The sequence below is a fragment of the Callospermophilus lateralis genome, chromosome 7 (assembly GCF_048772815.1).
Source record: "Callospermophilus lateralis isolate mCalLat2 chromosome 7, mCalLat2.hap1, whole genome shotgun sequence".
In the NCBI taxonomy this organism is placed as follows: Eukaryota; Metazoa; Chordata; class Mammalia; order Rodentia; family Sciuridae; genus Callospermophilus; species Callospermophilus lateralis.
Window position 1 is genome coordinate 69,597,739 of NC_135311.1, and position 13,699 is coordinate 69,611,437.

Genomic DNA, 13,699 nt, shown 5'->3' on the forward strand with positions numbered 1-13,699 from the left:
TAAGATGGATTGACAGCATTATGGGCCCAATTAGATGAATGTGTGAGGGAGGGAGCTCTACCAATAATGCCTCCAAGTTGTAGCTTGCACAATTTAGTGTGGAGCATATCGACAGAAGAGCAAGAGAAGAGATGGAATGGGTATTTCTGCTGATGAATGTATAAATCAGTAAGAGTAAAGATATGGGAACACCAAGAGATAAAAAGAACCCAAAGAGGGGCCACAGAAGAGAAATCTAACTGGGAGAAGGGTAGGAGAGATCAGGATCATAGAAGCTCAGAGGGAAAATGTGCATTAAGAGTCACGTGGTCCATAAATGTTGACTAGGTAGAGGCTTGAAGATGGTGACGGAACTGGAGGACAAAGAAGCCTTTAGCAACTGTAGGAAGTTCAGTTTCAGAAGAGAGGTAGAAAGAGAAAGTTGGATGGTTGTACAGTGAGATTCCAAGTGGAGGTGAGGACATAGAACAGTGGTTCTCAGCCATGATTGCTTCCTAGAATCTCTTGGGAAACTTTTGAAGATGCCAATATCTACGTCCCAAACTCACAGACTCTGGCTTAATTGTCCTGGAACAAGGAATAATTCTGGGAATTTTTTAAAGCTCCATCATATGAATCCACCAGATAGCAAAAGTCAAGGACCACTAGGCAAGAACAGGTACCAACTACGTGGGCAATGATAAACAGAAGGACATACAGGGGAGATCTTGAAAGGGGAGCAAAGTAGAAATAAATAGTAAAGGCCTAGCTTGGAGATATTACCAGTTTGTTTCCAGACCATGGTAGTAAAGTAGTCTGACAACAAAACCAGTCACATGATATTGGTTTCCCAGTAGCTATGTTCATAATATGACACAGTCTAGTTTGTGAAAAATAGTGTTATATCTTCAAAAGCAATGTGCATACCTTGATTAAAAATGCATTATTGCTAAAAAATGTTAATAATTTTCTTAGCTGGTGGAAAAAATTGTCCCATGAGGGGTGACCACAGACTTTCGATTTGTATATGGCATAAATATGTGGAGTGCCATAAAGAAAAGCACAATATATTTAACAAGGTGTGCCTAAAAGAAATGAGAGCATAATTGTACATATGAGAAATATCTGGAGAAAGGGGAAGACAGTAGAGATGCAAGAGAATCAATTGAATTTTTCCTGGAGAAGAAAACAGGAAAGAGAGTCAGCAGATCTCAGGCATCAAGAGAGGCTAACTCTGGTGATGAATAATAAGCTCTCCAGATAGAATCATGAAGGAAGTACAGACAGGTAAAAATGTAGACCGATTTAGAAGTAATTAGAAGAGGCACAGTTGGAAAAAAAAAATTACCTCTGACGGTCTCTCTTTTCTCCTGAGCTGGGCATGAGCTGGGAATGAAGAGGGTTGTGTGGGGCAAGTGTAGGTCAGGCCGAGAGAGAGTGAAAGGCAACCAGAGATAATTAAAAGATGACTGAGTGGCACTGTTGGTCCATCTGAGGCTAGGAAGCTTATAAATTGCTAATGGAACCAATTCAGCGTGGTTATGCAATTTTTCTCCAGCATGGTCCAGCAGCTCCAGGGCAGAGGGTGGTGAAGACAAGCACCCGGGACTGACACAGCATTGAGATGGAAGGGAGACAGGGAGATGAGAAGGATAAGGGCAGGCATAAGAAGCCCTTGGAGGGATAGGTGATTAAATCTATCCTAAGAAGGAGGAAGGGCAAGGCCAAAATCAGATGCCAATTACATTACAGAACACATTCAAGTATAACCTTTGGATTAAGCTGGGTTCTCCAGTGGAACAGAATCCATAGGGCATACTGAGGCATGATTTATTATAAAAAAATCAGCTCTCACAGTTAAGGAGGGTGAGAAATCCCACAAGATGCTGTCTTTAAGCTAAGGACAGAGGAAAACCACTGGTATAAACTCCAGTTCAAGTGCCAGGAGTGCTGGTGGCATGAGTCCTACTTCAAGAGCAGTTGAAGACGGATGTTCCAGCTCAAGGAGTCAGACAGAAAGCAAGCCAGAGAATTCAACCTCCTACTTTCTTTTCCTCTTGGGCCCACCTCAGGTGGGATGCTGCCTAATCACATTGCAAAGGGCAATTTGCTTTTCTCAATTCAATTCAAATGTCAATCTTTTGCAGAAACATCCTCACAGACACACCCAGAAATCATGTTTAAATAGACATTTTGGGCATCGCTGGGTCCTGTCAAGTTGACACATAAAATTAACCACCACGGTCCACCATCAAAGTCTTGATGTACTTTGGTGTGTGGGTACCAAGCATTACGCCAAAACTCTTCTGGGTCTGATCTCATGTAATCCTCCCTCACTTTACAGAGGAGTAAGTATGGTTTAGAGAAGTAAAATGACGATGGACGTCTCTGACTCCATGAAGATCCAGGAATGTCTAGTTCCACAGGGTTGCAGAGCCACATTTCTAAGTATATGGTTTTGTAGGTTGAGTTATCTCAAATGATGACTAAGGTAGAAGACGCGGCAGAGGGAGTGGACCAGTAAAGTGAATGAAAATTGAGTCACTGAAACCAAGGAAATCCGAGCAATCTTGCTGGTCAAGGGGATGGTTCATCAACAAAGATGCTGAATTAGGCTATAGGGCCAGTAGGCAGGGGACCTTCGTACAAAGGAAATTTGACTTCCTTGAAGGGATCATATGAAGAAGAAGCAGCCGCGGGTCAATTGGAAAAGAAATGTTTAACGGCCATGGAGACTCTGAAACTAGGCAAGAGGTGGCATCTCATAACCTAATCGTTTCACCTCTGACCACTCTTTCATTGTCTCACACATGAACTTTCGGGGGACAGCTCATATCTAAACCACAGCACTACTAGAGCTGAGTTATATCCGCAGACAGCTCCCACATGACAGACCTTATATCCTCAGCCTCCAGTCCCTCCAGAAGTCAAGCTGATTCAGCATCCTCAAGGATCTCAGGAAAACAAAAGCAGTTGTGTGAGGGGTCCCCAACACTTATGGCATTCACCATAAATCACATTATTAGCATAAATTATTTGGCATGGTCTAAAGTCCCAGATATTTCGAAGTTTCCCCACATCAAGAGTGTGTGATGTGAACTGATAAATATAATCAATAAGAGTGTAAGTTATAGGTTATAGATTAGAGAGAGAGAGAGAGAGAGAGAGAGAGAGAGAGAGAGAGAGAGAGATTATAGATATAAGATTTTGATAAGTGAGATAAGACAACCATAAAGCAAGAAATGTTATAAACAGGCCTTCGACTGTATTTCGATGCCTTCTATTAAAAAAACTGTTACAAGAACTGTTTCTGAGAAATTGAAATGAAAGCTGTTTTCTTATAATATATTGCTTTCTGTACTTTGTACCCCACAAAATGTGCTCAACTCGTGATATGGTGGTCTTGGTGACCCAAGAGTTTGAAGTAGATTCTCGCCCCCACCAACCACCTACTCAAACTCAGGATACGGTTGTCTAACACCTGCCCAAACCCAAGATGCAATTGTCTTGAGTTGCTGTGCTAATTGCTGTCTTAGCTTCTGTGATTGGCTTGCTTGCATGTGCTAAGGAAAGTCCCTGAGCTGTGGTTTTTGTCCTTAAATTCCAAGACACAGACCAGGAAGATGCTGTTCTCAAGAGCTTCAGCCTCTATGGATGGGTGACCGTCCTTGGCCAGGTAAATAAAACTCTCTTTGATTTAATTTTGGACTTGTGTTTTCTGAAGTGGCTCCCTATAACAAAGAGTAAGTCATTTCTTTGGGATTTTCAGGGTTTGAGCACTGAGATCATCTTTTGGTCTAGAGTTCAAAACTTCCTAGTTCCAGCCTTCCTAGCAGGCTGATGAGAGAGCCATCAGGAAGCAGCCTGTAAGCTTTGGTCTGTTTGTAGTGAGTTTTCTGGACAGAACTGACATCTCCATCCTTTTGTACTAGGAGGGGATAGTAAGCAAGAGTGATCGCATTCTCCTAGGCACACAGGCTTAATTAGACTTGAACTAAAGATGGAGAGATGAAGACAGAGAGAGAGATGATGGAGGGTATATATTTTTTCAAGGGAACATTTCTGTCACTTGTATCTTGTCACTGATATGACTTTTGAGTAGGGAAGAAAGTAAATGGTTCTTTATACCTAGTATTTTAGACCACAGACAACACTCAATTTGTCCTCTCCAAGCTACAGCCCACTCTAAGATTTGTCAGTGGCTCCAGTTTTATGATCCACCATGGGGAAACTCTCTTGTGAAGGTATACTTGATCACAGAGCTAAACCAGGAGAGTTTTGCCCAATTATTCCTTTACTCCTACTTCCCATGGATCACTGGTGAGGTCATACTATTCTAATTCTCTTTGGGGAAAGTTGTGACATAAGTAAAGAGAGAGAAATCCATGCTCAGCTTTCCAGTTTCAAAATCAACATTGGAGCCCGTAGCAGAGGCAAAACTTTGGGAGACTGTAGTTCCAACCCATTTTACCTTTAAACCAGCTCTGGGATGGCTCCTTGAACCCTCAGCCTCAAGCTACCTAGGGAGGCAGTGAGGTTTAACTGAAGAGGAGAGAGAGAGTGAGAGTGAGAGAGAGAGAGAGAGAGAGAGAGAGAGAGAGAGAGAGAGAGAGAGAGAGAATGCTAGGGATAGGGCTTTTATTGGGGAACAAAAAATTCTGGGGAAAATTTCATCCAATGAAGGTCGGCGGGGGGGCAATGTGGCAAGGTCAGGTGCGATGATTGGATCTTTGGGGCAGTGAGGAGACATGCCTCCACAACACATGGAAAAGCTCTCAAACCCAAGAAGGGTGGGGAGAGCTCTGCCACATTAAAAGTGTCTGAGCACCTCACACCTAGCCAGGGAGTAAACTCAGTCAGTTCAAGGATGGACTCCCACAGTGCTGCACTTTGAAGGGAAGGGAAAAAAAATATATAATGACTCCTCTCTAGGGAGTGGAGTGGCTCAGCAGCTCAGCAGCTTGGGGGTCACCCAGTTACAGGAATGGGGGGGGTCCAGAAAACTTACCCAGTTCCAGAACTTCAGGGTTCTGGGAGATTACTCCATTGTAGGGTCGAGGATTCTTATCCAGTTCCAGACTGCAGAATCTTGGGAGGCCTGCCTCCCCCAGCAGCACAGGCAGCCAAACTAAAGGTTACTCCAGTGAATTTCCTAGGATACCAAATAAAACACCCAGGACAGCTCCTCTGCCTCAAGCTCTCCAAATGGGAGAGCAAGGAATGTCAGGAGGGGCTGGTGAGAGTGAGCATGTCCAAGAGTGGACTTTTACCAGGAAGACCCTCATTCTTTAGAAAATTCCATCCAAATAAGGTCAAGAGGGGCAGGGTTACAAGGACAAGTAAGGTAATTTGACCCCTGGGTTATAGGAAGGCATGCCTAAGCATGAAGACACATTCTGCTACTTCCAGGATCAGGGCAGCCATGTAGGGCCACTTTGAATGTGGCCAGATCACTGCAAGTGACTGACAGAGCTGCAACCAATCAGGGAAGGAAAATGCAACAGCCCCCCACAGAGGCCTATCCAGTTCTAGGAGTGGAAGTTCTAGGAAGATCACACAGTTCCATCATTGCAGGGTCCTCAGTCTTACCCAGGGTTGTAGGGTTTTCTGACCTGTAGGGTGAGGATGCAGCTCAGCCAATGCTATTTTCTGAACCCACCACACTACATTCATTTCAGCCCTTGCAAGTCTGGCTGCTCTGCTAGGTACCAAGAAGTGATGTGAAACTTCAGTCAGACATGGGTTATGACTGTTGTGGGCACTCAGATGCCTCTTCCAGGAGGCAGCCTACAGTCCCAGCCCAGGCCCTGAGGGGCAGGTTGCACCAGATACTGGGAGCACTAATGTGTGGCTTCACTGCAGCCTGGCCCCATGGGGTAGGCTGTGACAGGGGCTGAGCTCAGGAGTGGCAGGCCACCAAGTGTGGGTGGTTTAGCAGTGCTAAGTCTCAGGGAAGGTGGGGTGCCATGGCTGTTTGTCACCTGAGCAAGACACAATCCAGCAGTATTTCCAGTCCCCAGGTGTCATGGTCTAATAGCTGTGCTGGCCACAGGAGTGGGGTACACCGTCACCTCCTTCTCTTCTCGGAGCTCAGATGTGTGGACTCCAGGCAGTAACATCAGGGAAGCTGAGTGGCATGAGAATACAAGAGTCCTAATAGTGAGTATGGAAGGTGTCCAAGGTTTGGGTGGGAGCTTCAGGGGTCCTCTTGCTTGATTAGTCCGCACAGGGAGGAGGCTCCCTTGTTCTGAGCTGCTCCTGGCTGTTGATGGCGTGTCAGACACTAAGTGTGTCCTACACTCTGTGTGAACATCCCAGGTTCCCATGCTCTATCTGGCTTCTGCTGATCCTTAGATGTGCTCTGAGGCTCTCTTCAGTTACCCTCACCAAAATGCATTGCTTATTTTGGGAGTTGTCTTTGTGGGAGGAAGGATGGTAGGGCTTCTAGTTAGACTTCTTGCTAGCATCTCTCCTCCCTAGAAATGTTTACTTTAAAATCAGAATAATCATACCCAGTATCACCATGTTTAATCAAATTTGTATTGGAGATCCTCATGAGTAAAATATAATGAGAATAAAAGAAAGTAGAAGAATGGAATACTAAAATATAGAAAGCTTAAACTTGCATTATTTTCAAATGATGACAATTTTTTAAATATTTAAAATTTTTTTTTTTAAATTTTAGATGGACCCAATATCTTTATTTAATTTTTTTAATATGGTGCTGAGGATCGATCCCAGTGCCTCCCGCATGCCAGGCGAGCGCACTATCACTTGAGCCACATCCCCAGCCCAAACTATTTATATTTTGAAAAAAATTGTAATCTCCAGAAAGATTATTGGAAATACCTATAGAAATTGTCAAGGTTCCTGAATAAAAGGTTGAGGTATAAAAGTAAAATTAAAGTTTCACATTCCAGTGGCAAATGATTAGAAATTGTGATTGAACAGGATATACTATTTACAATAGTATCAGAGACTGAAATTGCCTAAGTAATCAAATAATAGACTTAAGACTTCTATACACAAATTATAAAATTTTATTAGGGGATATTCAAACGAACATAAATACGTAAAGGTATATACTAAATTTGTCAATATAAGACTTAGTCTAGGTCATTTTTAAAAGTATTTTTAAGGTATCTAGGTGCGGTGGTGCAGACATGTAATGCCAGCAGCTCAGGAGGCAGAGACAGGAGGATCATGAGTTCAAAGCTAGCCTCAGCAAAAGCAGGCACCAAACAATTCAGTGAGACCTTGTCTCTGAAATAAAATACAAAATAGGCCTGGGGATGTAGCTCCATGTTGGAGTGTCCCTAAATTCAATCCCCAGTACATCCTCCCCTGCCAAAGTATTTTGAAGGCTAAAACACCATGAAATCTGAAGAGGAACCTGGAGTGGGTCTGGCCTATCAATTAACTATTATGCTATTTTTATTATAAATTAAGCTATTGTCATTATAAAGTGGTTCTGATTAAAATAGTATAATGCTGGTGCAGACATAGAAATTAAGTACAAAACTACTTTGATGAAACAGCAACCTTCTATCAATTAGACACTTCATTTTGCATGAAAACACAGAGGCTCACAAAACAACTCAGCATTCTAGAATCACAGAGTTTTTTAAGAATTTAAAAATTGCTGCAGTCTGGCTGGGCACAAATCACCCAGCCGCCACAAAGCACTTGTATGTTCAAACAGGAAACTTTATTGCCAGAACTCCACCAGCACTCCATGCACACTCCCCAGGAACTCCCTCAGCTCTCCATCTGGCTCTGCCCCCACTCTCTTGGACCTTGAGAACTCCAGGGGATCTCCACGGGATCTCCAAAGTAGCAGGCGCCCAAGGCAGCAAGAGCCACCGCCCTGTTGCTGGACACTAAAGGTCTATATACAATTGAATACACAGCTTAATATAACCATCATCATCTCAATGGCTCGCTGGCTTCACCTCTCAACCACTGCCTTCCAGCAAAATACCATGCATCATCCCAACTGGGCTGTGGCCCTCAACAAAATACAACAGTTACTAATATGGCATTATGTAAAAATGTGGATGTGTAACCGATGTGATTCTGCAATCTGTATTTGGGGTAACATTGAGAGTTCATAAACCAATTGAATCTAATGTATGAAATATGATATGTCAAGAGCTTTGTAATGTTTTGAACAACCATAAAAAATGAGCAGCAGAAAAAAAATGTTCAGGAAAATGCAAGAGGAAATTCATTGCAAAATTACACACTAGGGTAGTGTGCAAGAAGAATGCAGAATGGAAGAATATACAATCTAAATGTCTGAATGTTCTATTCCTCATGACATACCCACTCCCATGAACACATTAGGCTTTCTCGGTAAGAGTGTAAAAGGTTAGTTGTGAAGACCAGACTGAAGGGAAGCAAGGCTTCTCAGCAGAAGGAGTTTTCCGAGAGCCATGCACTTTTGCTCTTTTGGGAGATGCAGGGGCAACAATATTGGTCAAAGCCACAATTCTCTCTTTTTTTAATTTTTAATTTGTTTTAATTAGTTATACATGACAGTAGAATGCACTTATATACTTTGATATATCATTCATAGATGGGATATAATTTCTCTTTTTCTGAGTGTACATATTGTAGATTCACATTGGTCATACAGTCACATATGTATAAAGTAATAATGTCTGTTTCATTCTACTATCTTTCTTATCCCCATATCCCCTGCCTTCCCCTCCTTTCACTTCCCTCTACCTAAGGTAATGCTACATTTTTTTTTGTAGAATTACAATTCTTAATACACATATATACCACAATTTTTGTATTTCTTTTTGTATATAAAGTATGTTGACACCCAATTCAAGTCTTCATACATCACATTTCACCATCCTTGCTAATCCCCTGCCCCCTCCCTTTCTCTCCCACCCCTCTACCCTATTTCTCCCATGCTCTCCCTCCCAACCCCACCATGAGTCAACCTTATTTTATCACAGAAAACATTCAGTATTTGTTTTTTGGGGATTGACTAACTTCACTTAGTGTTATCTTTTCCAGTGCCATCCATTTACATGCAAATGCCATGGTTTGTTCTTTTTTAATACTGAGTAAAATTCCATTGTGTATATATGCCACATTTTTTTTATGCATTCATCCACTGAAGGACATCTAGGTTGGCTCACATCTATTTCATTCTACTATATTTCTTATCCCCACATCCCTGCATTCCCCTCCTTTAGCTATTGTGAATTGTGCTGCTATAAGCATTGATGTGGCTGTGTCCCTGTAGTATGTTGTTTTAAAGTCCTTTGGATATAGTCCGAGGAGAGGAATAGCTGGGTCAAATGGTGGTTCCATACCTCCATACTGTTTTCTATATTGGCAGCACCAATTTCCAGTCCCACCAGCAATGTATGAGTGTACCTTCTCCCCCACATCCTCACAAACACTTCTTGTTGTTTGACTTCATAATAGCTGCCATTCTGACTGGAGTGAGATGATAACTTAGAGTGGTTTTGATTTGCATTTCTCTGATTGCTAGAGATGATGAGCATTTTTCTTATATTTATTGATTGATTGTATATCCTCTTATGAGAAGTGTCTGTTCAGCTCCTTAGCCCATTTGTTGATTGGGTATTTTTTTTTTTTTTTTGGTGTTTAGCTTTTTGAGTTCTTTATGTACCCTAGAGATTTGTGCACTATCTGATATGTGAGGTGTAAAGATTTGCTCCCAGGATGTAGGCTCTCTGTTCACCTCACAGATTGTTTCTTTTACTGAAAAGAAACTTTTTAGTTTGATTCCATCCCATTTATTGATTCTTGGTTTAATTCTTGTACAGTAAGAGTCTTATTAAGGAAATTGGGGCCTAATCCCACATAATAAGATTAAGGCCTATTTTTTCTTCTATTAGACACAGAGTCTCTCACAACTCTCTTTACAATACTGAGTAAGTGGCAATTATTTTACTTGGGTAGAATTTTCATAGGGTCAGAATAGATGTCATGAAAAAGAGAGAGCTGTCCATCAGTAGGGCACAGGTCTCTGCTTCATGGCTACTTAGTGTTGAGTGGGTTCTATAAGCAGTGTTCTGATACTCCCACATTAAAAAAAAATTATGTCCAACATATATTCTTCCCAAGGAAAGCTCTATCACACAGATTACTATATTACCCTTCTATACAAGTGGATGTCTTATGATCATATTTTTTCTTTTTACTCTGTAGTGGAAGAAAACATTCTCAACTAATGTAGCAAGAATCATTTATCAATACAATAAAAACACAAGTTTATCAACACATTCTTAAGAATCCCAGAAACAGAACTGTCCATATAGACAAATTGGATTCATGATGGAGATGGCATCATAGAGAAGTAGGAAAGGAGAGTATTACTTAACAAATGGGACTGGAGAACTGACATTCCTCAAATAAAATACACACTTGCATTCCTACATCATTCCATATGCATGGTCAACTCTAGATATATTAACCATGCTGATATTTTAAAAGGAAATTTTAAAATGATTAGTGGAAAATATTGTGGATAGCTTTTAAAACTTGATCTTACAAAATATTTCCTAAGAACGCACGCACACATGAAAACACATGATCAGAAAGGATTGAGCAGAAAGGATTCTTCTCAAGATTGCAACATAAAAGATTAGCAATTTGAGCACATAAAATTAAAAACATCTGGGGCTGGGGAGCTCAGCGGTGGAGTGCTTGCCTACCATGTGCAAGGCGCTGGGTTTGATTCTCAGCACCACATAAAAATAAATAAATAAAATAAAAGTATTGTGTCCAACTATAACTAAAAAATACTTTTTAAAAAAATTAAAGACGTCTGTATGTCCAAAGATGTCTTAAACAGGAAGACCAGGGTGCTGCTGGGTGAAAAAGGGTGCCCAGAGAAGATGCTGCTGGACTTTGTCAGAAGAGCATAAGGAGCACCTGGCCTTCCTGCCGAAGTGGTGGTGGAGTTTGTGTGGATCGGGGTGGAGTTCCTGAGGCGAGGGACCATCCCCAAGGTCTATGAGGGTGCTGCCAGGAAGCTCAACGTGAGCAGCAACACTGTCCAGCATGCTGTGGAAGGGTTGACTCACCGAGAGCTCCAAGCTCATGATTTCTGAAGTGGATTTCCAAGACTCTGTTTTTGTTCTGGGATTCTCTGAAGAACTAAACAAATTATTGCTTCAGCTTTACCTGGACAACAGAAAAGAGATCAGGACTATTCTGGGTGAATTGGCACCCAGCCTTCCCAGTTACCACAGCCTTGAGTGGCGACTAGATGTACAGCCTGCAAGCAGAAGTCTCAGGCAACAGATTAAGTCAGCAGTGACTATAAAACTACACCTAAATCAGAATGGAGACCACAACAACAAAGTTCTGCAGACAGCCTCAGCCACCCTACTTCATTTAGTTCAGCATCTTTAACAATCCTTGGACGACATGAAAACAAACCACTGTAGGAGAGTAGTTCACAACTTCAAGTAGTACCAAGTGTTAAGGTCCTAATGCCTTTGACTCATTTGTGAATGGATGGCATTCAGGAATTACTTTTCAGAATTAATTTTTATTAATTGGTGTTGATAAATGCATCTAGATTCCATGAAATTCCTTTTCCTATTCCAGGATATTGAGGTCATGATCAGAAGCTAAAGTCATGTTCCTTTTCTGATGCTAAATGTGGTCAGCTTCTTGACAGATTGAAAAGTAATTTTGTATTTTAAATGTGTAAATAGGATTTAATCAACCAGAAATGAATCTATACTGTTCATATCTTCTGTATATATGATCAATACCCTGTTTTTTGGTACATTTTTGTCTGCTTAACTAGTATTTTCCTCGTTATTGATCAATTTTGAGAATAAAATTTACAGCTAATTCCTTTACTGTTCAGAGTATTTCTAAATAGTACAATATTTCTGACTTTTAAAAGCATCTCATGATGTTACTAGCTACAGAATAATGTAAAGTGAGTATGAGTTTTTTTAAATTATATGCCCATATTGTCATAGGAAGTTCATACATTTATCTTTGAATGTAAAGATAAGTAGTTTTTAACCATATTGCTGAAGTTTGACTTATGATTCATTGACTTAAGTAGTACTCAATTTTGTGTGATTGTTAGTAATGTTTTCACAAGGATTATCTTTTCCCATATACCCAAAGCAACTAAGAGACACACTGTCATTTACATTTATAAATAATGGATACAAGAATAATGTAATCAATGCTTGATTATCTGGGGAAAAAAAGATGTCTTAAACTAAAAATGTTTAGAAATTTAAGAATATATTTTCAATATAACTGATAGAGTTTCAATATAACTAACACACTTGAAAATTAAAAATATGTAAAGATAACCTACAAATTGGTAAGAAAAATATAATTAATCTAGTTAAAAATGACCAAAATATATTACCAGAAATTTTACAAAGGAATACAAATGACAATCAAACACAGAAAAGGAATGTAACATTATCAATGACAATAAATATAGACCTCATAATGAAATAGCTTCTGAAGGTTTTATTGCCAACAGCTAAGAGACCATGAGAAAGTGCCTGGACACCTCCAAGGAGACTAGACCAAGGGCATCTCACATGTGATCGACCCTTGTGGCAACTGATGCTGCTTCTAGGAAGAGAGCTGGGTGTGATCCCTGGGCTGACCTCTCATATGCCCTGTGACCAGCAGCCACATTCCCAGCACATATACCAGGGACAGTCCCACACAAGGGAGGCCTGTGCCTGAAGCTCCTAGCAATGAGGTTCAGAGCAGCAAAAACCTGGAGACCTCTCAAAAGTGCAAAAGCAAGAGAGTGAGCAAGGCAACCAGGTACATCCACAGGCTGACTCCAGTCAAAACCAGTGAGCACAGTGGGTGAGTTTAAGGACCACCACTCTTTGATGGCTATTTTTATGTGTCCAGCTGGCAAGGTTATGGTCCCCAGTTGTTTGGTTAAGCATCAGTCTAGATGTGGAAAAATACTTCTTAGCTGTGATTGACATTGACTTTGAGTAACATAGGCCACCCTTTATAGTGTGGGTAGGCCTCATCTAATCAGTTGACAGCCTTAAGAGCAAGAACTGAGGTTCCTGAAGCAGAAAGGATTCTTCTCAAGGCTGCAACAAAGAAGACTCACCTGAGTTTCCAACCTGCTAACTTATGGAATTGACTTGAGATTGCAGCATTTACTTTTTCCTAAATTTCCGGCCTGCTGACAAGTGCCATGGATTTCAGATTGTCTGCTCCCATAATATGAAACAACACATCAAAACTAATCTCTCTCTCTCATTCTCTCTCTCCTTATCTCTTCCAAGACTACACAGAATGCAGATACATTCAACAGAATATTTTTGTTAAATTAAAGGATCACTAAAATATTATACATTTATATGCATTTGTACACACACACACAAACACATACACATACACATATAATGTTAGGAATACTAACAGCTGCAATAAAACTTCAAAGAAAGTGAGAGAATAAGGACTCCTAAAGGTGAAAGGAGGCAGGGGAAAGCATATACTTCCATGAAAGTTGTTACACTTGAATTTTTAAGGTAGGTATATGAGAAATAACTAAAAACTTAATAAAAGCAGGCCAGTATGGACAATGTAAGTGTGTTATCAATGTGAGTTTTGGGCAATTGAATCTTTGGCATCTGAGATCTTTTGAAACATGAGAAAATTAGCAATGGATGTTTCAATGATATGCATAGATTTCTGGTGGCAGTGG

General features: G+C 40.8%; 1 pseudogene; it reads left to right on the top strand.

Moving 5' to 3' along the window:
- The first annotated feature begins 341 nt into the window (after positions 1–341).
- On the top strand, positions 342–11,445 carry LOC143404401 (COMM domain-containing protein 2 pseudogene; annotated as a pseudogene).
- Positions 11,446–13,699: the final 2,254 nt, after the last annotated feature.